General features: G+C 47.8%; 2 protein-coding genes across 6 annotated transcripts in view; both read right to left on the reverse strand.

Annotated features, from left to right (window-relative positions):
- Positions 1 to 12,819, reverse strand: part of dclk2a (doublecortin-like kinase 2a) — a 528,903-nt gene that overhangs the window by 353,666 nt on the left and 162,418 nt on the right. The window lies entirely within an intron of this gene.
- Positions 1 to 12,819, reverse strand: part of LOC140408214 (uncharacterized) — an 89,082-nt gene that overhangs the window by 41,418 nt on the left and 34,845 nt on the right. The window lies entirely within an intron of this gene.

Below are 12,819 nucleotides of genomic sequence, written 5' to 3' on the forward strand. Positions count from 1 at the left end.
GAACACCACTTCGGGGAAAACATCGACTTTTCGTCACTGCAGTCACCTGCACCCTCCTCCATCGCAGAGACTATCACTTTGATGGAGCATTTTACTGACGAGACTCCGAGGTCACCTTCTGGTGCGCATGTTATACATGCTGGAACATATCAGGTGGGATAGGGACATCCAAGGGAGTGGACAATCGGAGGGCTGCCCGATCCCAGGAAGCAGCTGCAGTCCAGACAGGTATTGTGCTTCTGGCAAGTATGATCCCATCACTGGTGAGATGCTTATGCAGAGTCAGGATTTATAGGAATGGGATCAGCAACTTTCCAGAGCCTGCAGATAGATACAGCTGGAGGAATATAACTGCCTTCCGGTGCAAGAAATCATGCTGACAGTGCATGGCACCCAGGCCAAAGCTGAACGGGTGGCATCGACGGTGGATGGCCTGGGACAAGACATCAGAGTCAAGGGTCAAGACATCCGAGGCTTGTGGCACACTGTGCGGTCAATGTCTGAGGCTCAGGGCAGGGGAGCCCAGTCACAGGCAGACATAATAATAATAATAATAATAATAATAATAATAATAATAATAATAATAATAATAATAATCGCTTATTGTCACAAGTAGGTTTCAATGAAGTTACTGTGAGAAGCCCCAAGTCACCACATTCCAGCATCTGTTTGGGGAGGCCAGTACGGGAATTGAACCCGCGCTGCTGGCCTTGTTCTGCATTACAAGCCTGCTGTTTAGCCCACTGTGCTAAACCAGCCCCATGTACAGGGTCCACATGGTCATTGCTGCGGTGTTCCAGAGCTTTGCCCCGTCACAAAGCGTCATGGCTGAGGGTGTCGAGAGCATTGGCCAGGAGCTGATTGACCTGGGCCAGTCACAGAGGGACATGACCAAGACAGTGAGGGACATGACTCACTCACTGAGTGATGTGGCCCAGTCTCGGTGCTCCATGGTTGAGGGCATTGGGACTTTGATTCGGAAGAGGCCGGGCCTCCAGGACTGGCAGCGCCAGGTGACGGTGGAGCTTTGTAAGCTCACTCCGGCCTCACCTCCTTCCCATGGAGTAGCCTGGGGGCCATTGAGTACCCTGAGGGAGGAGGAAGTGGAGGCCCATGCCAGTGCCTCCCGCAGGGGAGGTGCTGGAACACCTCAGCGCTTCTGAATATCCCTCAATCCCCACCTGACACTGGCACATCTCATAGGCATCAGGAAGAACAGGGTGGCACCTCGTCACCTGTGACACCCGAAAGTCGGATGGGCCCATCCAAGTCCAGGCGCTCTCGAGGATGGCCGCCAAAGGCATCTCAGGTCAGAGGGTGAGAAATGCAGTGGGCCGCTTCCTTATCTGATGTGCTGTCTGGGGTCACATTTAGAAGGGGCGTTAGAGCACATAAGATAATCAGACACCAGTCAGGTTGGCTCAGGTGCAGCACATAGTAGAGGTAGGGGTCAGGGCACAATAATGTATATGGTCATGAATAAAAACCTTTTCACCAACATTCCAAATTGCCTCAATCCTCTGTGTGAAGGGTGTGAGGGGTGGGCTGGGTGTAGGAAGGTGCAATGAAGGGAGGTGGGACAGGGGAGAATGTGAGCAGCTATTGGGAAAGGGGCACATCTTGGTGCACCAAGGCAAACTTTCAAGTGTTTCTATAGCAAGGAATTCGCAGAATAGGTTGCTAGTTTGTTGACAGAGGCTTATAGCTTAAGAGGTGCCGCCCAACATCCAGCGTGAGTGACCAGGAGTTCTCCAGCCCTTACCGCTAGCCATTGGCATGTCAGAAGGATTTGCAGGTTGCCAGTCAACCTGTTTGACCATGTTATGAATGCACCCTCCTTGGCCATCAAGTCCTGGGCTGGGACCCGAACCAAGAGCTTCTGGCTCAGAGGCAGGGACACTACTCGCTGTGCCACAAGGCCTGTCTAAGGATGTTACTGACATTAATTTCAAGGAGACATTAAAGTTCCACAGAAGAAGTTATTAACAAAATGAGAGCACATGGAGTATTGATAATAGTTATGCACTCCAGTTAGTAGGACATGACTAGTGATTACCCCAGGGATCACGACTGTTTCAGTTTTTCATTACATTTATAAATGACTTGGATGAAGGAGCATAGAACCATATATAAAAGTTTGCTGACAACACTAAGTTAAGTGGCACAGTAAATAGTATAGATGGAAGCTGAATGTGGCAAAGTGACATTGATAGATTAAGTGAGTGAGCAAAACTGTGACAGATGCAGTTCTACACAGGGAAGTGTGAGGACATCCACTTTCGACCTCACAAAGATAAATCAAAATAATTTCTAAATAGCCAGAAGCCAGGAGCTGTGGAGTGCAGAGAGATTTAGGGTCCCAAATAGAGAAATTTCTAAAAGCTAGTGGACTGGGGGAAAAAATAATTTAAAAAGCTAACGGGATGGTGGCTTTAATCTCCACTGGATTGAAATACAAAGGGCTGGATGTCATGTTATTTAATATTTAGAGGACTGCATTTAGTTTGGACACCGCATTTCAGGAACAATATATTGGCCTTCTAGTGAGTAGAGGAAAAACTACTAAAATGTCATCAGGTCTAAGAACAAGAACAACGAACAAAGAAAATTACAGTACAGGAACAGGCCCTTCGGCCCTCCCAGCCTGCGCCGATCCAGATCCTTTGTCTAAACCTGTCGCCTATTTTCCAAGGATCTACTTCCCCGCTCGTTTATATATCTGTCTAGATGCATCTTAAATGATGCTATCGTGCCCACCTCTACCACCTCCACTGGCAAAGCGTTCCAGGTACCCACCACCCTCTGCGTAAAAAACTTTCCACGCACATCTCCCTTAAACTTTCCCACTCTCACCTTGAAATCATGACCCCTTGTAATTGACACCCCCACTCTTGGAAAAAGCTTGTTGCTATCCACCCTGTCCATACCTCTCATAATTTTGTAGACCTCAATCAGGTCCCCCCTCAACCTCCGTCTTTCCAACAAAAACAATCCTAATCTACTCAAACTTTCTTCATAGCTAGCACCCTCCATACCAGGCAACATCCTGGTGAACCTCCTCTACACCCTCTCTAAAGCATCCACATCCTTCTGGTAATGTGGCGACCAGAACTGCACGCAGTATTCCAAATGTGGCCTAACCAGAGTTCTATACAACTGTAACATGACCTGCCGACTCTTGTACTCAATACCCCGTCCGATGAAGGCAAGCATGCTGTATGCCTTCTTGACCACTCTATCGACCTGCGTTGCCACCTTCAGGGTACAATGGACCTGAACTCCCAGATCTCTCTGTACATCAATTTTCCCCAGGACTCTTCCATTGACCGTATAGTCCGCTCTTGAATTGGATCTTCCAAAATGCATTACCTCGCATTTGCCTGGATGAGGTTTAGATGAAGAGGGGCAGATGGGCACAGATTGCATTGATAAAGATAGTATTCCCTTGAGTACAGGCGATTAAAGGGTGAACTAATTGTGATGTTTAAAATAGTTAATGGAGTTGTTAAGGGAAACTATTTCCTCCAGTGGCGAGTCCAAAACAAAGGGGCGTAAGTCTTAAAATTAGAGCTAAGCTGTTTAGGATGATGCCAGGAATCATTTGTCACACGACGTGTGGACATGGAGAACTCTCTCCCCAAAGGTTGATAAAGCTAGGTCAATTGAAACATTAAAAACTGAGATTGATTGAATTTTGGTAGACATGGGTATTAAGTATTGTGGAACAATGGTGCTTAAATGTAGTTGAGACCTGGATCAGCCACGTTCTAAGTGAATTGCAGGACAGGCTCGAGGAGCTGGATGGCCTTCTCCTGAACCGGAGTTCCTTATTTTCTAGTGTTATGATCTTAAGGGAGACTATTAACTTTTAAAAAGAAATTCAAATTCCCTGTTATTGACTGAAAGAATCAAAAGGTTTCACATTATATATAAACCATTATTGTACAAGAGTTAAACAAAATACTACTAACCTAACATTAAATATTACATAACCACTTAGATTTTAAACCCAAAAAACTCAACAAACCACTTGTGGTTCTGTTTTTAATTGCACCCAAGAGTTCCACTATGCTTTACAGGATCATGGGGGTTTGTTCGCTTCTTCTGGGACCAAACCATGTTGTGCCACAGGTATGTTGAGAGAAAACGATTGGTGAAGACAAATGTAGGTCCCTTACAGTCAGAAATAGGGGAATGTATAATGGGGAACAAAGAAATGGCTGACCAATTAAATAGATGCTTTGGTTCTGTCCTCACAAAGGAGGACACAAATGCCAGAAATGGTTGGGAAAAGAGGGTTTAGTGAGAGGGAGGAACTGAAGGAAATCAGTATTCGTAGAGAAATGTTGTTGGGGAAATTGATGGGATTGAAGGCCAATAAATCCCCAAGGCCTGAAAATCTACATCCCAGAGTACTTATGAAATTGGCCCTGGAAATAGTGGATGCATTGGTGGTCATACTCCAAGATTCTATATATTCTGAAACAGTTCCTACAGATTAGAGGGTAGCTAATGGAATTATAGACCAGTTAGCCTGATGTCGGTACTGGGGAAAATTCTTGAGTCTGTTATCAAGATTTTATAGCAGAGCACCTGGAAAACAATGTCAGAATCGTACAGTAAAGTACGAAAGGTAAATCATGCTTGACAAATCTACTGGAAATCTTCAGGGATGTAATTTTTGAGGGAAAGGCAGTGGATTTGGTTTATTTGGATTTTCAGAAAGCTTTTGACAATGTCCCACATAAGAGATGTAAAAAAGGCAGCACGGTGGCGCAGTGGGTTAGCCCTGTTGCCTCATGGCACAGAGGTCCCAGGTTCGATCCCGGCTCTGGGTCACTGTCTGTGTGGAGTTTGCACATTCTCCCAGTGTTTGCTTGGGTTTCACCCCCACAACCCAAAGATGTGCAGGCTAGGTGGATTGGCCACGCTAAATTGCCCCTTAATTGGAAAAAATGAATTGGGTGCTCTAAATTTATTTTTAAAAATAAGAGATGTAAAATTAAAGCACATGGGATCAGGGGTAGTGTATTGAGATGGATAGAAAATTGGAAACAAACAGCAGACAGGAAACAAAGAGTCTGAATAAACGGGTCTTTTTCCGAATGGCAAGTAGTGACTAGTGGGGTGCCGCAGAGATCAATGCTAGGACCTCACCTAAACACATCCAGAGTCCGAGGAGAACACCTCGGAGGAGAGCTCCAAGGATGCAACCGTGGTCACGGCACAGCTGTCATCCCCACCCTCCACCAGTGCAGGTACACGCACCTCGGTGGAACAGGCTTCGGGGGCACAATCTGGTGAGCACAGTCCACCGATGATGCACATCAGGTGGAGGCAGGATCCCCCAGGCGAGACAGCAGTTGGAGATCTGCTAGGTAGCTGGGACCCAGCCTGATGCTGAGCCTGTGGATCAGAGTTACCTGGGGCTGATGGAGATGATGGGGACCAACCTGCGCATTCAGAGGGAGATGTCAGCGTCATTCAGATCCATAGGCGCGTGGAGGAATCCCAGAGGCTAGGGATGCTGGAGCTGTCGCCAACAATGCGTGGCACCGAGGCCAACACTGCTAGGGTGGCAATCGCAGTGGAGAGCCTGGTGCATGACGTCGGCACCATGAGTGAAGGTGTCCAAGGCGTTGCGCAGTCGGTGACAGCCATGGCTGAGGGTCTTGGCAGGATGTCCGGCTCGGTAGGGGATGTCACCCAGCACCAGCCGGACCTTGATGAGGTTCTGCGGGACATGTCCTGCTCTCAGATGGGCATGGCCGAGGCGCTGCGGAGCTTGTCCCAGTCACAGGTGGGCTTTGCTGAGGCTCTGCAGAGGATGGCCCAGTCACTATGGAGCATTGTCGAGGGCATCGACACAATGATGCGGGTCATGGGAAACTCAAAAATTCATACAAATCCCCCAACCACGTCGTGACCCCCAGTGGCGCTGCCGACCATTATCCCCGACAGAGTCTCGAACACTGCCTCCCAGAAATCCTCCAGCTTTGTACACCACCAAAAGATAGGAGTGTGGTTCGCCGGCCCCCTCCCACATCTCTCATATGCATCCTCCATTCCCGGGAAAAATCCACTCGTGTGACTCCGTGTCACATGCACCCTGTGTACCACCTTAAATTGTATAAGGCTCATCCTTACACAGGAGGAGGTCGAGTTGTCCCAATGCATTATCTCGCTCCATAACCCCCACCCCAGCTCAATCCCAAACTCATCCTCTCACTTCCGCTTTATCCCTTCCGCTAGGGTCTCCTTCCCCCCCCCCCCAGCCAACCGTAGAAATTCCCGATCCTCCCTTCCCAACTCATCCGGAACCAATGACTTTTCAAACAGCGTATACTCCAGTAACTAAGAAAATGAGGATAACTCCTTTTGTGCAAAGTCCCGCCCCTGCGAGTAGCTAAACTCACTCCCTTTCCGCAACTGAAACTTCTCCCGTATTTCCTCCAGCCCTACAAATGTACCTTTGTCACTGTCTTCAGGTGATGTCCCGGAGGACTGGAGAATAGCCAATGTTGTTCCTCTGTTTAAGAAGGGTAGCAAGGATAATCCAGGGAACTACAGACCGGTGAGCCTTACTTCAGTGGTAGGGAAATTACTGGAGAGAATTCTTCGAGACAGGATCTACTCCCATTTGGAAGCAAATGGACGTATTAGTGAGAGGCAGCATGGTTTTGTGAAGGGGAGGTCGTGTCTCACTAACTTTGATAGAGTTTTTCGAGGAGGTCACTAAGATGATTGACGCAGGTAGGGCAGTGGATGTTGTCTATATGGACTTCAGTAAGGCCTTTGACAAGGTCCCTCATGGTAGACTAGTACAAAAGGTGAAGTCACACGGGATCAGGGGTGAGCTGGCAAGGTGGATACAGAACTGGCTAGGTCATAGAAGGCAGAGAGTAGCAATGGAAGGATGCTTTTCTAATTGGAGGGCTGTGACCAGTGGTGTTCCACAGGGATCAGTGCTGGGACCTTTGCTGTTTGTAGTATATATAAATGATTTGGAGGAAAATGTAACTGGTCTGATTAGTAAGTTTGCAGACGACACAAAGGTTGGTGGAATTGCGGATAGCGATGAGGACTGTCAGAGGATACAGCAGGATTTAGATTGTTTGGAGACTTGGGCGGAGAGATGGCAGATGGAGTTTAATCCGGACAAATGTGAGGTAATGCATTTTGGAAGGTCTAATGCAGGTAGGGAATATACAGTGAATGGTAGAACCCTCAAAAGTATTGAAAGTCAAAGAGATCTAGGAGTACAGGTCCACAGGTCACTGAAAGGGGCAACACAGGTGGAGAAGGTAGTCAAGAAGGCATACGGCATGCTTGCCTTCATTGGCCGGGGCATTAAGTATAAGAATTGGCAAGTCATGTTGCAGCTGTATAGAACCTTAGTTAGGCCACACTTGGAGTATAGTGTTCAATTCTGGTTGCCACACTACCAGAAGGATGTGGAGGCTTTAGAGAGGGTGCAGAAGAGATTTACCAGAATGTTGCCTGGTATGGAGGGCATTAGCTATGAGGAGCGGCTGAATAAACTCGGTTTGTTCTCACTGGAACGAAGGAGGTGGAGGGGCGACCTGATAGAGGTCTACAAAATTATGAGGGGCATAGACAGACTGGATAGTCAGAGGCTTTTCCCCGGGGTAGAGGGGTCAATTACTAGGGGGCATAGGTTTAAGGTGAGAGGGGCAAGATTTAGAGTAGATGTACGAGGCAAGTTTTTTACGCAGAGGGTAGTGGGTGCCTGGAACTCGCTACCGGAGGAGGTGGTGGAAGCAGGGACGATAGTGACATTTAAGTGGCATCTTGACAAATACATGAATAGGATGGGAATAGAGGGATACGGACCCAGGAAGTGTAGAAGATTGTAGTTTAGTCGGGCAGCATGGTCGGCACGGGCTTGGAGGGCCGAAGGGCCTGTTCCTGTGCTGTACATTTCTTTGTTTGTTCTTTGTTCTACCCTCAGAGAACAGGTTCCTTACCCGCTCTATCCCTTCTGCCAACAACTCCCTAGACAGGGCCACTGAATATCTACAATCCAGCTTGACAATAACTTCCAACAGCCTCTGCCTTTCCTCCATCTCAACTCCACGTCTGTAGGCCTTAAAGCAGATAACCTCCTCCTGAAAGTGGCTGCAGGCACCTCCCCATTTTGATTCAACTCCACGTAATTCCTTATCGGCAGTGCCATCTTATCACAAAACCTATCAGCCAAAAGCGCCAAGTCAAACAACCACCTCGGTCTCTGCACCTGCCCCGTCTCAAACCTCACGTCCACATAATGTAGCGCATGGTTCAAAATTACTATTCTTCATTACTCCGCCCCCACGACTCCCGACAGCACGGCCTGCCCCAACACAAAGAAATCGTTGTGGGGGTACTCCCTCTCCCCCGGGTGCCTAAATCTCCACGGATCCACAATTCCCCTTTGATCCATAAATACCAATTCACTCACCATCCCCAACCTAACCATTGACTTGGGACTAGGTAAGTCTACCCTTGGGTCCAATACACAATTAAAATCGCCCCCTCATGGTGGTATAAATGCAAGCTGCTGATGTATTGTGGAACGGGGAAGCTCCTGCAAACATTGACCATAAGACCACAAGACATAGGAGCAAAATTAGGCCATTCGGCCCATTGAGTCTGCTCCACCATTCAATCATGGCTGATATGTTTCTCATCCCCATTCTCCTGCCTTCTCCCAATAACTTCTGATCCCCTTATTAATCAACAACCAATCTATCTCTGTCTTAAAGACACTCCTGATACTCACTCTCTCTCCCCCCACCCTGCATCTCAGCATCTGAGATACAGTGGGGGAGTTGCAACTGAAGAGAATGCGAGGGATTATCAATGCAGAGTAACCAAACTAACTGGCTAGGGAATTAACAGATGCAGAAATGAAATGTGCTTGTAAATATCCACTGAGTCCCCCCCAGATAGTTTGATCCGTCTTATAATTTACAGTCTGTGGCTCTGACAGGGGGAGGGGGGTTAACAGTTATGGGGGCTGATTATGGGCAGGTATTGAGCCCAAATTAGGCAGGAGCTGAAGAGTGACTGTTCAGAAATACAGAGTTTTGGTGGTCTGGCCTGAAGCAGTCCAGTTGTTGGCAGGAAATCAGTCTCCATGAAGTACCTGCAATGGCATGTCTTCTGGTTGGGGAAATATGAGCACATCACGGTGCCACAAAGGAATATCTGAGAAAATAATTAATATCTGAGAAAACTTTGTTCAATGTCTATTCTGTCTGATTAATGACAACCAGAACAGTTAGTTTGTCAGTTATCTGTGGGGAAGTTTTAGTGTTGTCAGCATTCATCAATATTGATTAGCTTGTTTCTAATAGTGTGCTTTGAAGTTGAATAAACTTGCATCAAGTAATTCAATTGCATTTAAGTCAACTATAAATCAAGTTTTCAATGTCATTATCTTCAGATTTATGGCTGGTTTATTTACAAGAACCACATATGGCTCTCTCCCAGTGATATTTGTTCTTTGTTTTCCACTCCTCAGTCTTCTTCCTTCGCTTCATTGTTTCCTCAAGGCAGTGTCCAACGATGAATGCAGGTTCACAATTGTTGGCATCCCTCCAGTATCTCTCATCAGTAACTATTCTTCATGTGTAACCCTGGACAGTGAATTTTTATAGACAGGAGAACATCAGAGGCATATCTGATCCTATCCTCACTCAATGCTGACATAAATTCAGTGCCTACTGGATAGCGATTAAGAACAGGAATATTAGATGATTTTCTTTCCCTCCCTTGCCTGGGACAAGAAAGCTTCAGTATCCCAAACACTGCTTTGACTCAGGATAGACTGGGTAAGCGAATGCAGCATGGGTCCCAAAGGTCAGCCGGCCTGGGCCGCCAAGGCCGGCCGGTCTGGGTCCCCAAGATCGGCCAGCGTGGGGCCCCAAGGTTTGGTGAAAAACACTGCTAAAATACTTTCCCCTTTCCTTCATTCATTTTGTTCAGCCACGCTGATACTTAAACAGTTTTCCTGATCATAGACATTCCATTAAAAATGTGTTTTTTTCCCAATCTCTATGCTTTTTTAGAAAAGGGCAATTTTACTCAAATTATTATTCCCCAAGTCAATACAATGCAAATTCAGACAACCATCGATCTCTGCACACTTTGAGAAAATTACTTCTTAGTGGGAAGACTGGAGAGAAAAACAAAAATCAAGGGGAAGAGAGTCACTAATTATGTAGGAAGTGAAATGAAGATTTGTAGAGAGCCCAGTTAATGGAATAGAAAGGGTTTAACGGGTAGTTGCTGTGCACGGAATGCAAATGACTGGTTTGAATGCTGCCAAAGCTATACCGTAATGCATTTACATGCGCATTGTCAAAGAACAAGGACTGACCAAAAGCAGTGACCTCCTTCTTCATCCCTTTCTTTTGTCCTTCATGAACAGTACTGTAAATATGTCACATAAACAGGCTTATATTGTTTATCTGGTGCATAATGTACGATGATTGCTGAAGCACTTTCTTTTTCCTAAACATCTGAACCCTGAAGCTTACAGAACTAAAAACATATGGAGAAAGGACAATTTAACAAGGAGAAACAGTAATCGGCTTGTTTCACTTTCCCATGGGAATGTTACGTTTTGAAATGTTCAGTGATATGCTGCCAAATGGGTGGTAATTGTTTCAAGACAGTACACTACTCCATTGTTGCCGTTACAGCACAAGTTACGTCGGGCCAATTTCAGACCCAACATGAATAATTCTAAACGTCACATGCACTGCAATCTATGAGTTTTCAAAAGATAATTTTGAAAATGACATTCTCTTCATTTCAATCAATTAGGTTCATCCCATTGTTCAAAATGGCATCAGCAGAATAATTGGCTTCAGGTATGTTTACTGGGCAATGTGACGTGAAGGCAAACATTTCCATAATGGAACATGTATTCAAATAAAGTGGGCATGAGAAAAGATCTCCCAATGTCAAAGAGTCCTGTAAAAAGCTACACTGATGATAATTCCATTGCTATTTTTACAGAACATAAGTATACCAGATTAGGATCCAGTGTCATCACTTCCAGTGGCAGCTATGAGGTGAACAGTCGCAGACAAGGTTACTCCCGCCAGACTTCCGGGTTGCGGCGATGTGGAGCTAAGCCGCACGATTCGGCAGCTCCCGCGAAGACGGACTTTTGGGCCCGCTAACGGAGCCCCAACGGCATTTTTTTAAAAAACGAACCCGTGGGGAAGGAAGGAGAAAGTCCCCTACAGACCTGCATGGACCGGACCAGCAGCGAAACAGCGAAAAAAGCGGCTCTGGAGCAGCGGGAGAAGAAAGAAGAAAAAGAAGGAAAAAACAAAATGGCGGCACCCACGAACGGAGAGGAGATGAAAGAGTTCATCAAGTGCTGCTTCGAGGAGCTGCGTAAGGAGATGGTGGCGCCTATACTGGCAATGGTTGAAAGACTTGGAGCAACCCAGAAAGCCCAAGAGGTGAAGATCCAGGAGATCCAGGAAAAAGTGAGTGAGAACGACGACGAGCTCGTGGGCCTGGCGGAGAGAGTGGAGCGGCACGAAGCACTGCACAAGACGTGGGCGGGAAGACTCAAAGACCTGGAGAACAGATCAAGGAGAAACAACTTGAGGATCCTGGGTCTCCCAGAAGGAATGGAGGGGGCCGATGCCGCGGCATATGTGGGCACAATGATCGGGACGCTGATGGGTGAGGAGGCCCCCCTGGGATTGCTGGAGCTGGATGGGGCGCACCGAGTGCTAACGAGGAAGCCCAAGGCAAAAGAGCCGCCAAGGGCGATGGTGGTGAGGTTTCACCGGTTTACGGACAGAGAGAGGGTCCTGAAATGGGCCAAGAAGGAACGGAGCAGCACGTGGGACAATGCGGAGATCAGAATATACCCAGACTGGAGCGCGGAGGTCGCTAAGCGGAGAGCGGGTTTCAACCGGGCCAAAGCGGTGCTCCGTCGGAAAGGAGTAAAATTTGGAATGTTGCAGCCAGCGCGACTGTGGGTTACACATAATGGCCAACACCACTACTTCGAAACGCCCAAAGAGGCGTGGACCTTTATACAGCTGAAAAATTGGACTCTAATTGAGGGTTTGTGTGGGAGGGGGGTGTTTGAGGGTTGAAGTATGATGGTTGTTGTACATAGGGGGTCAACCACGCGCAGGAAATGCTATATGGGCTGGGGGAAGAGGGACAAGGCCACGACAGGAGCTGCGCCATGGGGGGGGCTGGGCAGGCTTTGGAAAGCGCGGGGTTGGTCTTTCCCGCGCGCGGCAAAAAAGGCGGGAAGGGGAACAAAGGAATGTACATTGATTGGGAGATTCCCACAAGGGATGGCGGGGGAAGCCGGTGTCAGTAGGTGTCAGCTGACTTACGGGAGGGATATGGGGGGAGCAAAAAAGCTAGACGAGGATCTAGCGGGGGGGGGGGGGCGGGGGGGTGGAAGAGGACGGAGGGGGGGAAAAAGGGTTGCTGCTGCACTGGCCGAAAGAGAACGGGGCACAGAAGAGGTGGCTGGGACGGGGGTCACCCAGCTGGGGGACTGGAGAGTGAGGGAGACGCGGAGTCAAGGGACTGGCCCAGAAAAGGAGATGGCTAGTCCGGAGGAGGAGTGAGAGTCCCTCCAATCCAGCTGATAACGTGGAACGTGAGGGGCCTGAATGGGCCGGTGAAGCGGGCTCAAGTGTTTGCGCACTTGAAGGGACTGAAGGCAGACGTGGCAATGCTCCAAGAGACACACCCGAAGGTGGCGGACCAGGTCAGGTTAAGAAAGGGATGGGTAGGACAGGTATTTCACTCGGGATTGGA

This window comes from Scyliorhinus torazame, chromosome 3 (genome assembly GCF_047496885.1).
Source record: "Scyliorhinus torazame isolate Kashiwa2021f chromosome 3, sScyTor2.1, whole genome shotgun sequence".
Taxonomy (NCBI): Eukaryota; Metazoa; Chordata; class Chondrichthyes; order Carcharhiniformes; family Scyliorhinidae; genus Scyliorhinus; species Scyliorhinus torazame.